The sequence below is a fragment of the Tupaia chinensis genome, unplaced genomic scaffold (genome assembly GCF_000334495.1).
Source record: "Tupaia chinensis unplaced genomic scaffold, TupChi_1.0 Scaffold000037_20, whole genome shotgun sequence".
Classification (NCBI taxonomy): domain Eukaryota; kingdom Metazoa; phylum Chordata; class Mammalia; order Scandentia; family Tupaiidae; genus Tupaia; species Tupaia belangeri.
Window position 1 is genome coordinate 679,500 of NW_006159479.1, and position 9,782 is coordinate 689,281.

Genomic DNA, 9,782 nt, shown 5'->3' on the forward strand with positions numbered 1-9,782 from the left:
TTGTATCTCTCTGTCTCTCTCTTTCTGGTGAGCACACGTGCCCTATAGCAAAAAACCTCTCAAACAAAACAAAACAAAACAACCAGAACTTTAGATCTATCTCCTAAATATATCTGGTGAAAAACAAGGTATTTATTATGTGACCTTTGTGTAAAGAAAAAAGAGGTCTTGAGTATGCACAGAATATTTTTGAATCTGTAACAGATTGGTATAGCCATAGAAGGGAGACTTAATTTTCACTACACACCTTTTTATTGTTCTTTTGGCCATTTTTTGTTTGTTTTAGTTTGCTATAAGGTGAGTGCATTCACAGAAGAAAAGCAGAGAAATAGAAAGAGAGAAAAGGTGAGAAAGCACCCCCTAGAGGGCATGGCCATGCCACAGTCCTTTCTCAATTCTCCTCTCTGGATCAGACACATACGCACATGCACCCAGCATGTTTCTCAAGACACCAGATCCAGGACTCAAACCACATAGTAGTAGGCCATGTGCGGTCCAGCTGCTTTAACTTCCATGTCACCAGTTGGCCCCCTTTTGGCGTTTTTATAATGTATATAAACCATCTATTCAAAAAAATTAACCTAAAAAACTTAAGAAAACACTTAGTAGAAGTTCAATATAATGCTGTCTGATTGATTGGTTTCAGCTTTCTTCACTGGAAAGGGTATGCTTTCAGAGGGGTACTTTTATCTCCTAGAGAAGGTTTTAAAGCTGGAGGGGCTAGAGATAAAAGAGTAAAAAAGGTGTCACCAGAGACAATTGCACTTGAAAGAACTTGTGAAGTGCTTAAGCTGACTCTTAGAAAATTATGCCCTAGCTGTGATACCATTAGGAGAGGTGAGAACGTGAGAACGTGCTTGTGGAGAAAGCCCAGGGCAGTTGACTTCAGGTTCTGGAGGCTAGCCAAGGAGTCTCCTCTTCCTTCTGGAAGAGCCGTGTTCACTCCATGAACATCTTCAACAGTGACTGTTTGTCTTTTCCTAATAGGGAGAGGAAGAGGAGGAGCAAAGATTCGGAGCCCAGGCAAAGGTAGGGGTGGAGTAGGGAGGTGTTTGGATTCTGACATCGAATCTCTGGTGTTTATCACCTTGGTGGGGAGTAAGAGCCGAGAGGAGCCTGGTTTATTCTCAGAGAAATGTCCTGAAGCTGATCCATAGTCTCAGATCAGCCTGAACTTGGAATTTAGTACCAATAAGATCTTATTTAGAGAAGCAAACTCCCTCTAATTGTTAACCTTTCTGGCTGTTTAGTCTGAAACTGTTTTAACTATATCAAAATCAAGTTTGTTATTGACTTCCAATAAAGAGAGCTTTGAATGGAGGAATACAGATAAAAAAACAAAACAACTAAAGGAAAGATGTTCATTAGCTAACACCAAATTACTGATCATTTATGGCCTTTCGCTTTTCCCCTTCTTTGGGAAGTCTCCCCTTATAACATTCTAGACAGTGGACATTTTGAAGTAGGAAAGACCTCAATTTGCATCCTAGCTCCTCCATATTAGCAAAAATAACCTTGGGCAAATGATGTAAACACTGAACCAATGCCCTTCTTGGCAAAGGCAAACACTAATGGCTACATCAGGATCAGATGAGAATATTTGTGCAATTCAATAATGTTATTTTAAGTACCTATCATGTGGTAGAAAAAGGAATAAAGCAGTTCTTATTCTAAAGGGTCTTTTTTTTCCCCCTGAAGAGTCTTCACAATAATCTTAATTGCCATTCTGAAGGTAAGACAATGGCAAAGGCTTATTATAGGGTCTCCTGGTGCAAAGCCTACTGATGTTAAAGAAAAACTATTCTGACACTTGTTAAAACTGTAAAACAAACAGACAAAAACTTTATTTAAGACAAATGTGATAGGAGAGGAAGATCAGCCTCAACTATGAACACAGCAATGACAAACAGAGATTTATAACCAAGGAACTGAGTGAGGGGGTTGGTGGAAAATTACCAGGAGGACACTGCAAAGGTAGAGGGATTCTTGTTAAACTGACCTAACAGGTCTAACTAAAGGCAGATCAAAGATGTCAAAAGTGGGGAATGATGGGAACCAGCAGTTAGCGTAATGGCTATGTTGCTGGACTCCCACGTAGTCGACTGCGGTTCACGTCCCGAACCTGGTGGCTTAAAACTCACACCGGGCATGTGTGCGTGCGTGCCCAAGATCCCGAGAAGGGAATGGAGGAGAAGGGATTGCGGCGTGGCCATCCTCCCTGGGGGGTGATTTCTCGCTTTCTGTCTCTATGTCTGGCGAGCACATGCACCCTATAGCAAAAACCTCTCCAAAAAAAAAGTGAGGAATGAGGAACTGATCCACAGTGATCAGACCTCAAGGGTGATAGGATTCTTGCTAAATTGACTTAGTGGGGTTCTTGCTAAGACTGGTCTAGGCAGGCCAAAGATGGGGTGGGAGCCTGGTTGAGGAGAGGGCTTTGAAGAGTGTGACTCAAGTTTGATCAGGCAGAGAGTCTTTGTCAGGATGAAATAAAATGTTTTGGAAGGGCAATTTTAGGTGCCTCAGCAAAGAGGCAACACTGTGAGTAGCAATGTGGGAGACACCGGGGCTGGAAAAGGGCTAGCCCATCCCTTTGTGCCTCTCTTATGCCTTCCCTCATTCTCATTCCACAAGAGTAGTTGACTACCGTGTCTCTTCCTGTGGCTCTTGTGAAAGGCAGCTTTGGTTTGGGTCTCCCCGTGAAGAAAGGTGTGTGTTCAGAAGAGAGGCTTCCAGATCTGTATGGAGTGAAGGAACGTGAGCAAAGGTGCTTGGTACACAGCAGGTATCCGATGCCTGTGCGTCCTCTTCACTTTCTTTCTCTGCCTCTGTTTCAATGATTAGGTCTGAAAGCTATCATTCTATCCCCTGTCCACATGACCTCTCACTCTGGGGAAGAACAATTCCCTAAAATCCTTTTTAAAAAGGGCAATTAGGGCTGAACCAGCAACACAACAGTTAGGTGCCATGCAGAAGAAGCCAGAGTCCTACCAGGGTCCCTGCCCTGTCAGCATCAAAAACATACCGGATGCCCACACACATGGCCAGGATCTTAATGGAATGGGAGACTGAAGGAAAAAGGATTGCAGCTGACCAGGCCCCACTAGGGGATTCTCTCTCAAACTGCATGCACCTTCTGGCATCAAGAAACAAAAAACAATGAATGTTTGTCAACAACTTAACAACTGTAATAAACTATAACACTTTACATTTTTCATGAGTACAAGAGCCTTAGGTGCTGGTGGTAGGCCCTCAGGAATCTCACACTTTGAAGACTGTGGGTGGGAGATGTTTTAACCCACATGTCCAGCTCTTACATCTCTCAAGCTCCAGAATTGTTTTGAATCACCTATTTGGAATTTCTACCTTGTCCCCTAAAATGGCATCCTCTCCTAGCTTAATACCTTTGGAATTTTATACCAAGTGTATATATTACTATTTTAAAAAGTATTTTCTCTGTCTCTATCTTCTCTCTGGTAAGCATGTGCCAGTGAGCATGGATATATATATATATTACTGTAATAGAGAGAGCATGTATGCAAGAGAGAGAGAGAGAGAGAGAGAGAACTGCCTGCATTGGGCTGTGGTTATATTGTAATCTTTTTTCCTCCATTTCTCCAACTCCTTAGAGTTTTGGAGCATACATATATATATACCCAACATGTATTTCTTTCTCTTTTTTTTTTTTTTTTGGAGAGGTTTTTTTCGCTATAGGGCACGTGTGTTCGCCAGACAGACAGAGAGAGACATAGAAACAGAAAGCAAGAAATCACCTCCCAGGGGGGATGGTCACACCACAATCCCTTCTCCTCCATTCTCCTCTCGGGATCTTGGGCACACACGCACACGCGCCCGGCGTGAGTTTTAAGCCACTGGGTCCGGGACGCGAACCGCGGTCGACTACGTGGGAGTCCAGCGACATAGCCATTACGCTAACTGCTGGTTCCCCCCAACATGTATTTCAAACTACTGAGGCTGAGACTTGAACTGTAGTAATTTATATCTTCAAAAAGGACAGTCTCAGGGTCAGACAGTGGCCCAGAGGTAAAACAACACTGCAGTGCTAATCCAGATGAAAAGGTTCTGGGTTCATGCCCAGACACCTTTCTGAGTATGCCAGGCACACATGTGCCCATGATCTGGTGTTGGCTGAGGCTAGGGATGGATCACGGTGTCAAAATTCTATTGTGGGTGCTGTGTGTGTGTGTGTGTGTGTGTGTGTGTGTGTGTCTGTGTGTGTAGCAGGCATGCGTGCATATCTTTTTAAATTTCTTTCTTTCTTTTTAAATTAAGTTTCTTTCTTTCTTTTTTTAAAAGAGATTTTTGCTGGGAACCAGCAGTTAGCGTAATGGCTATGTCGCTGGACTCCCACGTAGTCGACCGCGGTTCGTGTCCCAGACCTGGTGGCTTAAAACTCACGCCGGGCGCGTGTGCGTGCGTGCCCAAGATCCCGAGAGGAGAATGGAGGAGAAGGGATTGTGGCGTGACCATCCCCCCTGGGGGGTGATTTCTCGCTTTCTGTCTCTATGTCTCTCTCTGTCTGTCTGGCGAGCGCACGCGCCCTACAGTGAAAATCTCTCCAAAACAAAAAAAAAAAGAGAGAGATTTTTGCTATAGGGTCTGTGTGCTCACCAGAGAGACAGAGAGAGAAAGAGACAGAAAGGACAGAAAGCAAGAAATCCGCCCCCACCCCCCCAGGGAGGGATGACCATGCCATAATTCCTTCTCCTCCATTCTCCTCTTGGGATTTTGGCACACATGCACACGCACCTGGCATGAGCTTTAAGCCACCAGGTCTGGGACTCGAACTGTGATCAACTATGTGGGAGTCTAGTGACATAACCATGACACCATCTGCTGGTCCCGAGTTTATATATTTCTTCCATGAGAGAGAAGATAAAGACAAACTGAACAGCGTCCTCACACAGTGATCTACGTGCAATCTCAGCTGGTCTGGATCATAGGCACCTGATATCTCTGGGAGTTTCCAGAACCTGAATTCAGGACCTTCTCGTGTGGGTTCAGTTGCATTACCACTGTGCTACCAGTCGGTGGTCTCTGTTATAGTAGTTACGGTGGATACCCACTGCCCAGTCACTTTCACCATGTTACCTGCTTTACCCTCTTCATAGCACTTGGCAGTGTTCTGTTTTTGTGACGGTCTCCCTCTTCTGGATTGTAGTCTCCTACAGAACTCTGTTGCTTCCCTGTGACATCTTCAGTATCTATAATTCTTCTCTTTCATCTCTTTTTTTTTTTCCTGTTAGTATTTTAATTAGATTTTAAAACTTAGCTACTTTCATAAACTGTTTTAGGGACTTTTATGGTTGTTTTATTTTACAGCCTGAAATAGTTTAAATAACATAGAAATGATCCGTTCATAAAGCAATGCTACTCAAAATGTGAGTTGCAGGCACTAAAGCATAAATCAACTTTGTCACTAAACATACTATTTAATGCAGCTGTTTCTTTTTTCTTTTCTTCTCTTATTCATTTATTTAGGAAGACTTTGCAGATGAAGGAAGTAAAATGTTGATTTATGTTCTAGCACAAAGTCATTTCCTTGCAGACCAGTAGCAAACAGTTCTACAACTTGCTGCTTGAAGTAGCACTGCATGAAAGGGTGGACAGAACCCGCATGCAAAGCTACCTGGTCCTGGTGCTTTTTCAAATGTTAGATTTAAAGTATGTTTTAAATCTCCTTCTATGGATATTAATTTATTTAGATTTTCCTTCCCTTGGATCAATTTTGGTAGGTTACCATCTACTAAGGAGCCATCAATTTCCTCTATATTTTCAGAGGCATTCCTAGAGTGTTGCACAAAATATTTTCTTACTGTTCTTTATATTTCTTTCACATCTGTTTTGATTCCTAATGAGTAGATTATGAGAGACTGAGTTGGGGACCAGCAGTTAGCATAATGGCTATGTCGCTGGACTCCCATGTAGTCGACCGCGGTTTGTGTCCCAGATCCGGTGGCTTAAAACTCACACCAGGCGCGTGTGCATGCGTGCCCAAGATCCCGAGAGGAGAATGGAGGAGAAGGGATTGCAGCATGGCCACCCCAAGGGGGGGGATTTCTCGCTTTCTGCCTCTCTGTCTCTCTCTGTCTGGCGAGTGCACGTGCCCTATAGCAAAAACCTCTCCAAAAAAAAAAAAAAAAGAGAGAGAGAGAGAGAGACTGAGTAGTAAAAGAGATTGAGAAAAAGAGATCATGGAAGTTAGAGTTAAACCAAGAGAGTTGAGCTAGGCACTGCAGATACTAAGATACACAAATCCTCAAGGGGCTTCCATAGTTCGTCTCTTTTTAATTATTCTCAATTAGTTTCATTTAACTGCTCTTTGAAGACACTGCTTATGGAGCAGTCTAGGTAGAAGCTGGTGAAAAGATTCCACATGTTCTTTTTTGTTTTCTGTTCTTTGTATATTCTGTTAAAAAAAATTGTTTTATAAAATTTTTCCAGGGGGTGCATGCACTCACTGGAGAAGACAGAGAGAGAAGGAAAATGAGGAAACACCCCCCCAGGGAGACAGTCACACTGTAATCCCTTCTTTATGTCTCCTTCTTTTGGGATTCTGGGCACCCATGCACTTATGCCCGGTGTGTTTTTCAAGTCACTCGGTATGGAACTTAAACCACACAGTTGGCCAGGTAGGATCCAGTTCACCTTAACCATCACACTAGGGGCTGGCCCTATTTTTTTAATTTAAAGTACTTTTTAGAAAGACACAAGGAAGCTCTCTGTATTTGAAGGCTAACTTTAAGATTCATTTAGTAAAGGGTCAGGGGGTGGCATGGTGGTTAAGGCACTGGACTCCCACATGGTCACTCTGTGGTTCTAGTCCAGGATCAGGAGGCTTAAAAAATATACCAAACACATGTAGAGGGGAAGGGATTGTTGCACAACCATCTCCCTGAAGAATGATTTCTCGCTTTCCCTGTCTCTCTGTCTCTATCTCTCTCTCTCTCTGATGAGTTTATGTGCCCTATGGCAAAAATCTAAAATAAAAAGAGAAAGAGAGAATTATGTAATAAAATTGGTATTTATATATTAGTGGTAACTGTTTAAATTTACTTTTGGACTTCAGTAGGACAGTTCATCAGGCCAGCCCTATTACACAGGGCTCTGTGTAAGCTCTGTGCTTTAGGGAAGCCAGATCCCACACGGCCAGCCATGGTTTGAATTCCACCCTGGTGGCCTGAAAAACATGCTAGCCCTTGTGTGTGTGCGTGTGTGTGTGTGTGCCTACAATCCCAGTGCGATAGAGAAATGGAGAAGTGTTGTGGTGTGGCTTGGCCCCACTGTCTGGGGGAATGCTTTCTCTCTCTGGTGAATGCGTGTACCCTTTGACATTTAAAAACAAGAGAGAGAGAACAATTCATCAACTAATTAATAAAGATACTACAATCGCTCTTAAGATAGGGCTGGGCCAATGTTTATTTGTGAATATCTTATCAGTCTTTAAGAGACATTTCAAATCCCACTGTTCTCTATAAAGCATTCATTGGGAATTCTAACCTAATGTGATCTTCCTCACCTCCACAGAACTTTCAGAACAATTATCATCTCTATAATTAATTTGTCAGTTAATTGTATTCTGCACTGAGATACCTCTTCTATTATTATTCTAAATTTTGTTTTGTTTTGACTTTGTTAGTAAACTTTTTAAAAGTTAAACTTTATTTTAGGGGCTGGCAGGTGGCATAATGGTTGAGGCACTGGACTCCCACATGGAGTACTGCAGTTCGAGCCCCAGACCTGATGGCTTGCTCTCTCGCTTTCCCTTTCTCTCCCTTTCTTTCACTCTTTCTGGTCAAATTAAAAAATAATAATAATAAAACATCAATTAAAGGGACCAGCAGTTGGCATAATGGCTATGTTGCTGGACTCCCGTGTAGTCGACCATGGATCAAGTCCTGGACCTCGTGGCTTAAACTCACACTGGGCACGTGTGTGTGCGTGCCCAAGATTCCAAGAGGAGAATGGAGGAGAAGAGATTGTGGCGTGGCCATCCCCCGGAAGGGGGTGATTTCTCACTTTCTGTCCTTCTGGTGAGCACACACGCCCTAGAGCCAAAACCTCTCAAAAAAAAAAAAAACAATTAAATAAATAAATAATTGTTAAGAAAACTTTATTTTGAAGCAGTTTTAGATTTACAGAAAAATTGTAAAGATAGTATAATTTCTGAGCATAACCCCCAATCAAGTTTGCCCAATGACTAACATCTCACATTAGTATAATACACTTATTACATTCAATGAATCAATACTGGTACATTATTGCTAAATAAAATCCACATTTTATTTAGATTCCCTAAGTTTTAGCCAAATGACCTTTTCTGTTCCCAAATACCACATTGTATTATCTCTCCTTGGCTCCTCTCAGCTGCGACAGTTTCTCAGGCTTTTCTTATTTTTCATGACCTTGGCAGTTTTGAGCAGTATGGGTCAGGTGTTTTGTAGGATGGCCCCCTGCTGGGGTTTATCTGATGCTTTTCTCATGATTAAACTGGGGTTATGGGTTGGAAGAAGATCACAGATGCAAAAGTGCCATTTTTATCACATCATATCAAATGCACATAATACTGACTTGTGACTGTCAATGTTCACCTTGGTCATCCAACCGAGGCAGTTTTTGTCAAATTACTCTACAGTGAAGATACATACTTTTCCCGTTCTCCGTGGAAAGAAGTCATTATACAGAGCCCACACTTAAGGAATGAGGAGCTATGTTCCATATCCTTAAAGGTGGAGTATCCACATAAATCACGTGGAATTCTGCATGGAGATTTATCTCTTTTCCCCCCTTTTGTTACTCGATATGTTTCTTTTTATCCCCTTTATAAGGGCATGTGTGGAGAAGGAGAGAGAGAGTTGTTTGTTTGTTTGTTTTTGAGTCTTGCTGTGTTATGGTGCTTCTGTTTTGGTTTCCCACTTTGCTAGGATGACAGGTGCATGCAACTGGCATGTACAGGTTGACCTGGGAGCCGAACTTGGGCCTCCCATGCAGACTCTAGTCTCCCAATCGTGGTGCTATCTGTGCACCGCCGTGGGTGGGCCTCTGTAGCCTTTTAATCCTTATCAAATAACATGAAAATAATATCCAAATAATATCCAATTAGACAAATGCTTCTAGCCTTCCATTTGAAGGTGGACTTCTTCAGTGGCCTACATGGTCCTTATACCCAGAGCCTGCCCTTGCTTGGAAGACTGAGGATGAAGAGGTTTTACTTGCAGCAAATTGACCCTAAGATCAATTTCAGCAAAGTGAATTCCCCTCCTAGAAAAGGAACACTTTTCAAAGTAAAGTGAATTTCTAGCATCTAAGCTGAAAACTAATGACAATAGAAAGTATTGGGTTGTCAGGACAGTCATGACATATTTTTTTCTACTTTTCAAAAGTCATTTGGGAACCAGCAGTTAGCGTAATGGCTATGTCGCTGGACTCCCATGTAGTCGACCGCGGTTGGCGTCCTGGACCCGGTGGCTTAAAACTCAACACCGGGCGCATGTGCGTGTGTGCCCAAGATCCCGAGAGGAGAATGGAGGAGAAGGGATTGCGGCGTGGCCATCCCCCCTGGGGGGTGATTTCTCACTTTCTGTCTCTCTGTCTCTCTCTGTCTGTCTGGCGAGCGCACGCGCCCTATAGCGAAAACCTCTCCAAAAAAAGAGAAAAGGTAATTTGTTTATATAAAGAACAAAGATTAATCAATGATACATTGCCTGTTTTGTTCAGTAACTTTTTGCCATTTTCAGTGAGTGTCATAATTCCTTGTTCAT